At 40.6% G+C, this 12,208-nt stretch overlaps 1 non-coding gene across 1 annotated transcript; it reads right to left on the bottom strand.

The window, feature by feature from the left end:
* Positions 1–1,235: 1,235 nt before the first annotated feature.
* On the bottom strand, positions 1,236–1,320 carry TRNAY-GUA (transfer RNA tyrosine (anticodon GUA)). The gene is given in 2 exon segments: positions 1,236–1,271; positions 1,284–1,320. It is a non-coding gene; the product is annotated as a tRNA-Tyr (tRNA).
* Between the last annotated feature and the right edge of the window lie 10,888 nt (positions 1,321–12,208).

Here is a 12,208-nt window from a genome sequence, read left to right as displayed (position 1 = left end):
AATAATAATAACAACAACGAGTAGTTGTTAGTGTTACCGTTGTATAGGTTATCAACTTAATTAGGAGGTACTTGGTGCATCTTTTTGGGAGATTTTATGAATGTACAATTGACTAACGAAGTCTTGATGAGATGACTCTAACTACTAACATTAAAGGGTGTGAATTATCAAAATTATGAAATAAGCATTCCATAATTGGAGTAAAAAGTTAGAATAAGTCTCTCACTAACTAGTTTAGAGAGAGAATTCTCTCTCAGACACAGTCCAAAGTCTTCTTTGGGCAAGTTGAAGTTTCATTTTTTGTTAGCTCTCTTGTCCTTCTAAGTAGAGGGAATCCGTTTCTCCTGTTTAAAGTGTGGGTTCGTTTCCCTCTCCACCCTTTGGGATGGATGTAGATATATGTTTTAGGTTTTATTCTTGATGCTGTAAATCCAGAACTTTATTGAGAGGGATTTGGTTTTAGTTCTGGGTCTTTGGTTTTGTATGGGTTTGATGAGGTTAGATGCAGACTCAACTATGGCAGCAGAGCCAAAGGGAGACAACTCAAGGATTAAGAGCTGGTATTTCGATGCTGTTGCCGGTGCTCCATGGCTAGTGAAGAGTGAGATGACATGCCTTATATGTCTTTCTTCTCTCCCAAGTCAACGGCTTTAAGAGCCCATTGTTTCCCTTAGGAGGAGATGGTTTATTTATTGAATCTTTGGATTTTCTTCTTGATTATGTTTGGTTGTTTTAGTCTTGCATGGATTTGGGAAGCTTCTCATCTTCAAGGTTTCCAGTGGCTTCTCTGATCCATCGTTTTTCTAATGAATGCACTGAATAAAATTTGTTTTATAGTTAGAAATATGTATAGGGTTTTACTGTATAGGGTACTGGACTTCTTTAGTGGACCTGCTCTTAAGTTGAAGATTCCGTTGTGATCAAGCCTATGGCCTTATTTGTGTAAGCTTCCAATTTGTGCTTTAATGAAATCTCACTTGCAATATGTATATATATATATATATATATATATATAATGGAATTGTTGATTAACGGTGAACTGCTACATTTGCCAAATGCTTACAAGGCATCCTTAATTTGCCACATGCAACAAATATTTTCAGATTTTCTTTTTTCCAATTTTGAAGATGAAAGACATATCATTGTAAGTTTCCAAGAGCACATCCAGCAGTAAAAATAAAAACAAAAATAAAGGAAATTTTATTGACACCTTGTCCTGGAAAAGAAAAAGATAATCCGACCTGCCGGATTCGAACCAGCGACCTAAGGATCTCAGCATACTACTACAGTCCTCCGCTCTACCAACTGAGCTAAGGTCGGTTTTCATTATTGGCAATGAGATTGAAATTTAAAAACGCTTCTGCGAAGCATTTATCTTCTTTTATGTGGACTTGAAATGAGAAATTAGAAATCATAGTAACCTTGGGCTTTCCAATTAGAGCTAGTCCTGGTCCTGTTGGGTTAACTTTCTACCCAGAAAGCAGCTTTTCTGAATTTTCCTTTCAATTATTAAATCATTAGCAATAACTCGGCATTGACGTGAGATCTCTGTTTTTGATAATTTATTATTTTAATAAGATAAAGGGACAAATCCGAATATTAGCATTTACCTGTTTAGATTACTAATCTCAAACCAGCTTAGGTCTGCATGCACATAATCTTTGATCGCATATGCCAACATCAATTAATTAATTAAGGGCTGATTAACCGTAGCTACTAAAGTCTCTTATTGATAATTAATTAAACAGATCAGTGATGGAGAGAGAGACAGAACTAAAATTTATAATCTAGCATGACCTCACCTGTGAAGCGGCCAGTGTAAAATGTTTAGAAAATTAATTACAAGTTTGTGGAAGATTAATTAATTAATTAATTAATTACAAGATAGGGATTAATAATAATATCCCAACTACAAAACAAAATTGCCTTTGGGATTAATTAGAGATTAAATATTCCAACTAATCTCTTATTGTTCGTCATTGTTACGATTAAGACAAGAACATTAAAATTATAAAATGGTGATGAAAAATTATAAAAGATGGGTTACTTACCACCAACTTCCATGGGTGGATAAGGATCCAAATGGAATATGCTATTTTTCCTTTTTTTTTTAAATAATATGAAATAGTAAATTAAATTAAATTATTAAGTATAATAGCATGTATATTTTATATGATTAAAATAATTTATTTTATAAAAATAAATTATTTATTTAAAATGTGAATTTAAACACAGAGTTTATATGATAAAAAATTTAAATAAAACATCGTTAAAGTTTTACTTTATAAAAATAAATTATTTATTTAAAATGTGAATTTCAAACACATATTTCATATGATAAAAATACTTAATTTAAAAAGCAAAAATCTCATTAAAATATCTCACTTTATAACATTAATAAGATAAACGTTTTTATTTTTAATTAATAGAAGTAGGGCTGTATAGTTCTGATTTGATTTGGGATCTGTCTAGAAATAAAAAATGAACCAAAATTTTGATTCGATTTTTATTGTATCAATTTTTATTTGATATGATCAACGATTCTTCGATTTGGTATAATTTTTTTTTTTTAAAAAGACATACTTAATTAGTATTTAAATTTTAAATTAAATTATTAATATATAATATATCTTTTTCTTATTTTTAAATTATATAATCTCTAACTATAAAGCACACATATAATTTATAATTAAATATATTATATTATATAATAATATAAGTATATGAAATAATATACATTCTAACTATTTATTAATTATATATATAATTAAAAATTAATATATATAATATAATAGTACATTTATACCTAAGAATTATAAGATAATTTAATGTTTTTATAATTACAATTATAAAAAATATAAAAAAATAAAATATAATATTAAATTATATTTAATTCATAACTATATATAAAAATATATAATACATCAAAAAAATATAAAAAAATAAGTATATAAATTTAATATTTAATTCGATTTTGATACTGTTTCAATTCAGTTTTTAACAAAAAACTAGAACTGAATCAAATCATCAAAATAATTTCTGTCACGACCCAACCTATGGGCCGGACCGGCACTAGGACCTGGGCCAGCCTAAAGCCCCCGAGGCTCGTAGTAAGCCTTAACTATTCATTTACCCAACTCTAAGGCCCATTTGGGCCCAATTTCAAGAAAACAAACGGACAGAGTCCGGCCATAAAATGGACTTACCAACGGGGAGTTTTCGACTCACCCGACCTGTAAACACAATATATAGTCAATTGGGGAGCTCAGCTCACCCTCCACATACTCATCAACATAATAATAAATGGGAGCTCAGCTCCCTCATCAAATCCATCAAACATGCATATCATTATACATTTACAGGTCCAACATGATAATAATATTACAGACCATAATCAAATAAATACTTCTAACACATACGGAAATTCTAGGAGTTAATAAAATTACACAAACATTGATAAACAACCTGCGAGGAAAGGGAGCAGGTTAACCTCAAAAATATCCTCCTGTGGCCTGGAAAAATATTGAACAGGAGTGAGCGTTCGACTCAGAGAGTAAAATATCAATTTTAACCATAATCTCTATAACTATCTAAATCTAATGCACCCTGTAGAGTGAAATGCAACATCCACATCATTTTCACATTATAACATCAAAAAGGTAATTTGGAGCACTCACACACCCTGTAACATCAATCATAATATATGGGAGCTGATCCCCTATACAGCTCTCTTAAATCCAACTTTGGTGCCACAAGAACTCACTCGGACTTCCACTTAAATACCAAATCGGGTCCCAGAAGAACTCAAGCCGTGTCTACCCCGAAGGACCGGGTCCCAGCGAAGAACTCAAGCCGTGTCTACCCGTCCTATCCATAGTCCACACCACATCACACGCACGCCAACGCACGCACACTGCTCCAAATTACCACAACAACATACATGGCACTTTAACATTTATCAATGCATCAAAAATCGTGCCTAGAGTTTAACTACATAAATATATGCATATAAGTGATGCATGGGCATGCTTGAACATATAATAATATCGAAATTACAATTAAAATTAATATTTTACTCATAGACTTGACGACAATCACCGTGTACCGGGCACAGGCGAAGGAAGAAAGGCATCCGGCCACTTCGACAATCATATTACATTTATTTACGGCTCACCTGACAATCATATTACATTTATTTAATACAATCTGACTCAATACAAACAAAGAAAAGACCAATTATGTCCTAAGTCGTGCCGAAAATCCGGCAGAGTCCCCCCTATACCTAGGACCTACCCAACCTGCAAAAGGGCTAAAAACGCACTTCTATATTCACAATCCATATATCAACAGTTCAATCATATCACACAGCCCCTCCTGGGCCCATCAAATCAGTCATCCATCACAATATGTAAAATTTCAATTTAGTCCTTATTATTGATCATTTTTGCAAAAACTGCCCAAACAAGCTCTAAAAATTATAAAACTTTGCCCCACGGTCCTTAGCAATATTACTAAGCTATTGCAAAAAGAATCGTAATTTTCTAAGCTACCACGAATATTTTATGGATTTTTAATCCTATTTAAGCACTAGAAAATTACGAAAAAACAAGGTTCGGGTTTACCTTTGCCGATTCCGACTTCGGGAACGCGCTCGGGACGTCTGACAATGGGGGGCTAGCCAAAACCTAGATTCAATTCGGGGACTTTTCCGATAGCGGGTCTGTCTGGCCCGAAATTTGCAGACCTGGTCAACTGTCGAATTTCCGCGAATTGAGGATACCTACACGAAGCCCATAACACGGGAGTTAGTACATAAATTTTTCAGAATTTTCTAAGCTCATTAAATGCTCGAAAAATATCGCGGTTCCGTGGGACCCACCAAAAGCGGTGTCGGAAAAATTCGAAATTTATGTCGTTATAAGCTCTCGACGAATGGAGCGTCTGGTGGCCTCGGTTTTCTCGTGGATTCACGGTTTCGAGAAATCCAGCCCAAAAGTCGAAATGGGCTAAAATCTTCCCGAGCAAAAATCGGACAATCCGCTCGATGGATTTGGCGTTCTTGGTGTCTATGGAAAGCTCACGAGTAGATGATTTTGGACACAAGACCCGGTCCAATTGGTGGTCGGATCGGCCGGATTTGGCCGGGGAAGCTGGAGCGGCGCGCGCGCGCAGGGGCGCTGCGTTTTCCATTTTCGAGGCACGGCCACATTAATAATGGCCGCGTGGCCGTGGTGGGGGTAGAGAGAGAGAAACGAGAGAATAGGGAGAGGGACGACGCTGGGGAAGAAAAAGGGAAGAAGGAAAAAGGCCGGTCCGATTCGACCGGTCCGATCCGGTCCGGTTCGATTCGGCCGGTTCGATTCGAAATATAAAATTTTGAATTTTTACTCTGCCTCGGGACCGAAAATGAGGTCCAAAAATTCCAAAAAAATTCCATAAAACTCAGAAAAATACATAGACTCCAAATATATTTTTAGTTTTGCCACGTGATCTTTAAATTAATTTTTAAAAATCATCAAAGTTTATATTTTCGGAAAATCGAACCCGATTTTTAAAATCCGAAAAATCTCAAAAAAATTTCTAAAATTCAAATAAAATTAAAATACCAAAAATACTCATAAATAATAAAATTTTGGGGTGTTACATTCTCCCCCCCTTACAGAAAATTCGTCCTCGAATTTTTACACAAGGCAGAATAAAGCACATGATTATACATTGAACAAATAAGGGTACTTGCTACGCATGTCTCGTTCTGACTCCCAGGTGCACTCTTCCACCGACTGACTCCTCCACAAAACCTTAACCATAGGGATCTGTTTTGATCTCACTGCCTCACTTGGTAGTCCACTATGGCTACAGTCGCTCCTCAAATGTCAAGTTCTCTTTATCTCTATCACATCCGATGACATGAGAAGGATCGGGAATGTATTTCCTGAGCATGGAGATGTGAAACACGGGATGAACGTGAGAAAGGTTGGGTGGTAGCTCCAACCGGTAGGCAACTGCTCCAACTCTATCCGTAACCTCAAAAGGTTCGATATACCAAGGTGCCAACTTGCCCTTCTTTCCGAATCTCATGACTCCCTTCATTGGAGATACCTTCAGGAATACATAGTCGCCCACTGCAAACTCCACATCCCTCCGTCTGGGGTCTGCATAACTCTTACATCTGTGAAAGTCGTCTTGATCGTTCCCTGATTAAAGGAACTACCTCTGAAGTGTACCGCACTAGGTCTACATCATGCACCTTCGCTTCCCCCATTTCTGTCCAACACAGAGGAGACCTACACTTTCTTCCATATAGTGCCTCATAGGGTGCCATCCCTATGCTGGAGTGATAACTGTTGTTATAGGCAAACTCCACTAAAGCTAGCTGCTCATCCCATTGACCTCCAAAATCCAAGACACTCATGCGAAGCATGTCTTCCAGTGTTTGGATTGTCCTTTCGGACTGTCCGTCTGTCTGAGGGTGGAAAGCCGTACTGAAGTTCAACTGTGTGCCAAGTGCCTCCTGCAACTTTCTCCAAAACCGAGAAGTGGCAGCCGTGCCGGATATTATGGAAGCAGGAACGCCATGCAATCTGACTATTTCTCGAATGTAGAGCCGGGCATACTGTGCCACAGAGTATGTAGTCCTTACAGGTAAGAAGTGAGCTGATTTGGTCAAGCGGTCTACAATGACCCATATCGAATCATATCCTCGCGTGGTACGAGGCAACCCAGTCACAAAATCCATAGTGATTATTTCCCACTTCCATTCTGGGATAGGGAGCTCTTGCAGCTTCCCTGACGGTCTCTGGTGTTCAAACTTCACCTTCTGACAAGTCAAGCACTTGGACACAAAGTCTGCAATATCTCTCTTCATGCCATTCCACCAATAGCTATCTTTCACATCATGGTACATCTTGGTGGAACCTGGGTGGACACTGTACAGTGTATAGTGTGCCTCTCGCATGATTTCATTTCTGAGATTGTCCACATCGGGCACACATATCCTAGAACCTTGCACTAGGGCGCCATCATTGGCAAATCCAAACTCACCACCTTCACCTTGCTGTACTCTTTCTATGATCTTCATCAGTTGTTGGTCTCTGTGCTGGGAAACTCTAACTCTGTCCCTCAAGTCTGGCCTCACTGAAAAGTGAGCCAACAATACCCCCTCATCTGAAAGATCCAGGATTAAACCTTGATCCATCAACTCATGTATCTCCTGAATCAGTGGTCTCTTCTCTACTGAAATGTGCGCCAAACTGCCAGAAGATTTTCTGCTCAAGGCATCTGCCACAACATTGGCCTTTCCAGGGTGGTACTGGATGGTGCAATCATAGTCTTTCAGAAGCTCCATCCATCTCCTCTGTCTCAAGTTCAAGTCCCTCTGCTGGAAGATGTACTTCAAACTCTTATGGTCGGTGTATATCTCGCACACTTCACCATACAGGTAGTGTCTCCAGATTTTAAGTGCAAAGATTACAGCCGCCATTTCCAAATCATGGGTGGGGTAGTTCTGCTCATGCCTCTTCAGCTGCCTTGAAGTATAAGCCACTACCTTCCCACTCTGCATCAAAACACACCCTAGGCCAACTCTGGAGGCGTCACAATACACGGTGTATCCTTCACCACTCACAGGTAGTGTCAACACAGGGGCAGTGGTTAGACACTCCTTAAGCTTATGGAAACTCACCTCACAGTCATCTGTCCAAATGAATGGAACATTCTTCCTGGTCAACTTAGTTAGGGGAGCCGCTATCCTGGAGAAATCTTGTACAATACGCCTGTAGTAGCGGCTAAACCCGAAAACTTCGCACCTCGGTGGTATTGTAGGCCTAAGCCAATCGATTCTGACTTCAATTTTCTTGGGATCCACTTGAATGCCGTCACTAGAAACCACGTGTCCCAAGAATGAGATGCTTTCTAGCCAAAATTCACATTTTGAAAATTTGGCATATAGTGGTGCTCCTCAACGTCGCAACACCATCCTTAAGTGCCACACGTGTTCTTCCTCGGTCAGAGTATACGAATGTCATCTATGAATACGATGACAAAGCGGTCCAAAAATGGCTTAAACACCTGTTCATCAAGTCCATGAAGGTCTTTGGTGCATTAGTGAGTCCAAAAGACATCACCAAGAACTCATAATGACCATATCTTGTCACGAAAGCCGTTTTGGACACGTCCTCATTCTGATTCTCAATCGATGGTAGCTCGACCGCAGTCTATCTTGAAAAGAATCTAGCTCCTTGGGTGATCAAACAAATCATCGATCCGAGGAAGTGGATACTTGTTCTTCACGGTGACCTTGTTCGGTATGCGTAGTCGATACACAACCTCAATGACCCATCCTTCTTTCTCACAAATAAAACAGGAGCGCCCCAAGGTGAAGTGCTCGGACGTATAAAACCCTTGTCCAAAAGCTCCTGTAGTTGTTCCTTCAGCTCTTTCAATTCTGCTGGTGCCATCCTGTAAGGTGGCATCGATATGGGGTTTGTACCCGGCACAACATTAATGCAAAACTCTATTTCCCTTCCCGTGGCAACCCCGAAGCTCCTCGAGAAGACATCCATGAATTCTCGACAACAGAACGTTTTCCATGCGACACCTTCTACAGATGTATCTCTCACCAATGCCAAATACCCTTGGCATCCACGCCTCAACATTTTTCTAGCACTAATTGCTGACACCAAATTATATGGAGCCACGCTCCTGTCACCATCAAAGCTAAATTCTTCCACACCAGGTATGTGGAAATACACCTTTTGTTCCGGTCTAAGGTGGCATAATGAGTTGTCAACCAATCCATCCCGGGATTACATGAAATCCATTCTTGGTAGAGGAACCAAGTCTGTGGGAGGATCTTTCCATCCACTACCCTGGGCTACCGGAAAAACCATATCTACATCTATGTTGTCACTAAGTGGGGTAGCTCTTGACAAAGGGCACTCTAAAGTTGTGGGGTTTCTACCCAACCTCATGGCAAACACAGGGAGACAAATGAGTGCGTAGCACCGGATCTATCTAAACACGAGCCTCATAAGAGCAGGACTGGAAGAATACCGCCACAACCGCATTGGAAGCTCGAGCATCCCGGTGGGTCGAGGTGAAAACCCGAGCTTGACCCCTACCCCGAGTGGCGTAACCACGATCTCGACTTCTACCTCTGACCGCCTCCAAATCCACGTCCCCCTTGTCCTCGGCCTGTTGGCCCGAATCGCACTGCCATGTTGGAAGTACCCGGATACAACTGGCGAGGAACATTAGCAACAGAACCCTGTGACCCCATCTGTGGCTCACTGAAAACGGGGCATTCTCTAGCAAAGTGACCTGGTTGGCCACACCTGAAGCATACTCCTGAACCCATCAAACAAGGTCCTGAATGTCCTCTTCCACACTATGCACAAGGTGCCAAAGAGGATCCTGAACCAGAGCCAGAACTGCCGTACCCTGAACTGTTACCACTGCTGGATCCATACCCTGGTCTGAACCCTCGGGATTTGTGTCTAAAACCACCCCTCTTATTCCTGCTTCTTCCTCTGTAAGTAGTTTGGCCACCACTATCCGTAGTACCCATGTGGGGAACACCTGAAGAACCCTCCGCTCTGTTTTTCTTTGCTCTACCGCTGTCATCCACAGCATAGCTAATCTCAATCTGTCTGGCTCGATCAACCACCACATCAAAAGACTGATCAGACATCATGGCCAGGTTCGCATACCTCCTGTCAAGCCCCTTTAGGAATCTTTTCACCTTCATAGTCTCTGTAGATACTGCTTTGTAGGGGCATATCTGCTCAATTTGAAGTGCAGAGCATATTCATCTGGACACTGCCATTCTGTCTTAAGGCCTCAAAGGCCCACCGCTCGATCTCTGAAGCTTTCTGGCACAAACCGATTGATAAAAAGTTCCACAAACTGAGCCCATGTCAATCCCTCCATCCGGGGTAACACGTAGTCATTCATCCATTGTCTAGGCATAGGCCCCATGACATGCTGCACACACTCTATCAGTCTTCTATCAGTCAATCAGTAATTACATTTCTGCCTGTCTGCAGGAATCTAAAAATCGATATGCATCGTCTGACACATCATAAGTTCCAGGCACCAACTTCTTGAAATTTATGATCTGTTTGTAAGATTCCTCTCTTGGTGCGGTGGACTGCTGCTGCTGTGGAGGGTGGACCATATACTGCGCCATCATGTCGATGGTTCTCTGTAACCCAGCTAGAGTAGCTGCCATGGGGTCCATGGGACCCTGTGCCATAAAGGACCGATCTGTCTGGGGGTGGTTGCTCCTCTACTTGAGCGACTCTAGGCCTCCTACCCCGCCTCCTCGGGCGGCGCCTCATCTGTCCGACACCTCGTCGGGCACATCTGGTTCAGTGCGATGGCGGCTCTCACCTTCTACGCATTTTCACGAAATTCAGACATTAGCCCACAAAAATTCAAAGCTCATTACATGACTCTATAGACTCATATTTATACATAACATATGGAGCAGAAACTAGAAGCAAAGATGACAATGCAAGACGAATGTGGACCCTATATTTCCGCATGTGACTCCTAGTAGACTCTTCCCAACACTTTAGACAACATTCCCTAAGAATCTGGAGCCTAAGCTCTGATACCACATTTGTCACGACCCAACCTATGGGCCGGACCGGCACTAGGACCTGGGCCAGCCTAAAGCCCCCGAGGCCCGTAGTAAGCCTTAACTATTCATTTACCCAACTCTAAGGCCCATTTGGGCCCAATTTCAAGAAAACAAACGGACAGTCAGGCCATAAAATGGACTTACCAACGGGAGTTTTCGACTCACCCGACCTGTAAACACAATATATAGTCAATTGGGGAGCTCAGCTCACCCTCCACATACTCATCAACATAATAATAAATGGGAGCTCAGCTCCCTCATCAAATCCATCAAACATGCATATCATTATACGTTTACAGGTCCAACATGATAATAATATTACAGACCATAATCAAATAAATACTTCTAACACATGCGGAAATTCTAGGAGTTAATAAAATTACACAAACATTGATAAACAACCTGCGAGGAAAGGGAGCAGGTTAACCTCAAAAATATCCTCCTGTGGCCTGGAAAAATATTGAACAGGAGTGAGCGTTCGACTCAGAGAGTAAAATATCAATTTTAACCATAATCTCTATAACTATCTAAATCTAATGCACCCTGTAGAGTGAAATGCAACATCCACATCATTTTCACATTATAACATCAAAAAGGTAATTTGGAGCACTCACACACCCTGTAACATCAATCATAATATATGGGGTGATCCCTATCTGACTCTCTTAAATCCAACTGTGCTAGCGAAGAACTCAGCTCGGACTTCCACTTAAATACCAAATCGGGGTCCCAGCGAAGAACTCAAGCCGTGTCTACCCCGAAGGACCGGGTCCCAGCGAAGAACTCAAGCCGTGTCTACCCGTCCTATCCATAGTCCACACCACATCACACGCACGCCAACGCACGCACACTGCTCCAAATTACCACAACAACATACATGGCACTTTAACATTTATCAATGCATCAAAAATCGTGCCTAGAGTTTAACTACATAAATATATGCATATAAGTGATGCATGGGCATGCTGAACATATAATAATATCGAAATTACAATTAAAATTAATATTCTACTCACAGACTTGACGACAATCACTGTGGCGGCTGGGCGGAGGAAGAAGGCTGTCCCGGCTCACCTGACAATCATATTACATTTATTTAATACAATCTGACTCAATACAAACAAAGAAAAGACCAATTACGTCCTAAGTCGTGTCGAAAATCCGGTGAGTCCCCTATACCTAGGACCTACCCAACCTGCAAAAGGGCTAAAAACGCACTTCTATATTCACAATCCATATATCAACAGTTCAATCATATCACACAGCCCCTCCTGGGCCCATCAAATCAGTCATCCATCACAATATGTAAAATTTCAATTTAGTCCTTATTATTGATCATTTTTGCAAAAACTGCCCAAACAAGCTCTAAAAATTATAAAACTTTGCCCCGCGGTCCTTAGCAATATTACTAAGCTATTGCAAAAAGAATCGTAATTTTCTAAGCTACCACGAATATTTTATGGATTTTTAATCCTATTTAAGCACTAGAAAATTACGAAAAAAACAAGGTTCGGGTTTACCTTTGCCGATTCCGACTTCGGGAACGCGCTCGGGACGTCTGACAAT

The sequence above is a fragment of the Hevea brasiliensis genome, chromosome 17 (genome assembly GCF_030052815.1).
Source record: "Hevea brasiliensis isolate MT/VB/25A 57/8 chromosome 17, ASM3005281v1, whole genome shotgun sequence".
Taxonomy (NCBI): Eukaryota; Viridiplantae; Streptophyta; class Magnoliopsida; order Malpighiales; family Euphorbiaceae; genus Hevea; species Hevea brasiliensis.
The sequence above is the reverse complement of the archived record's forward strand: the minus strand, read 5'-3'. Positions and strand labels throughout refer to the sequence as shown.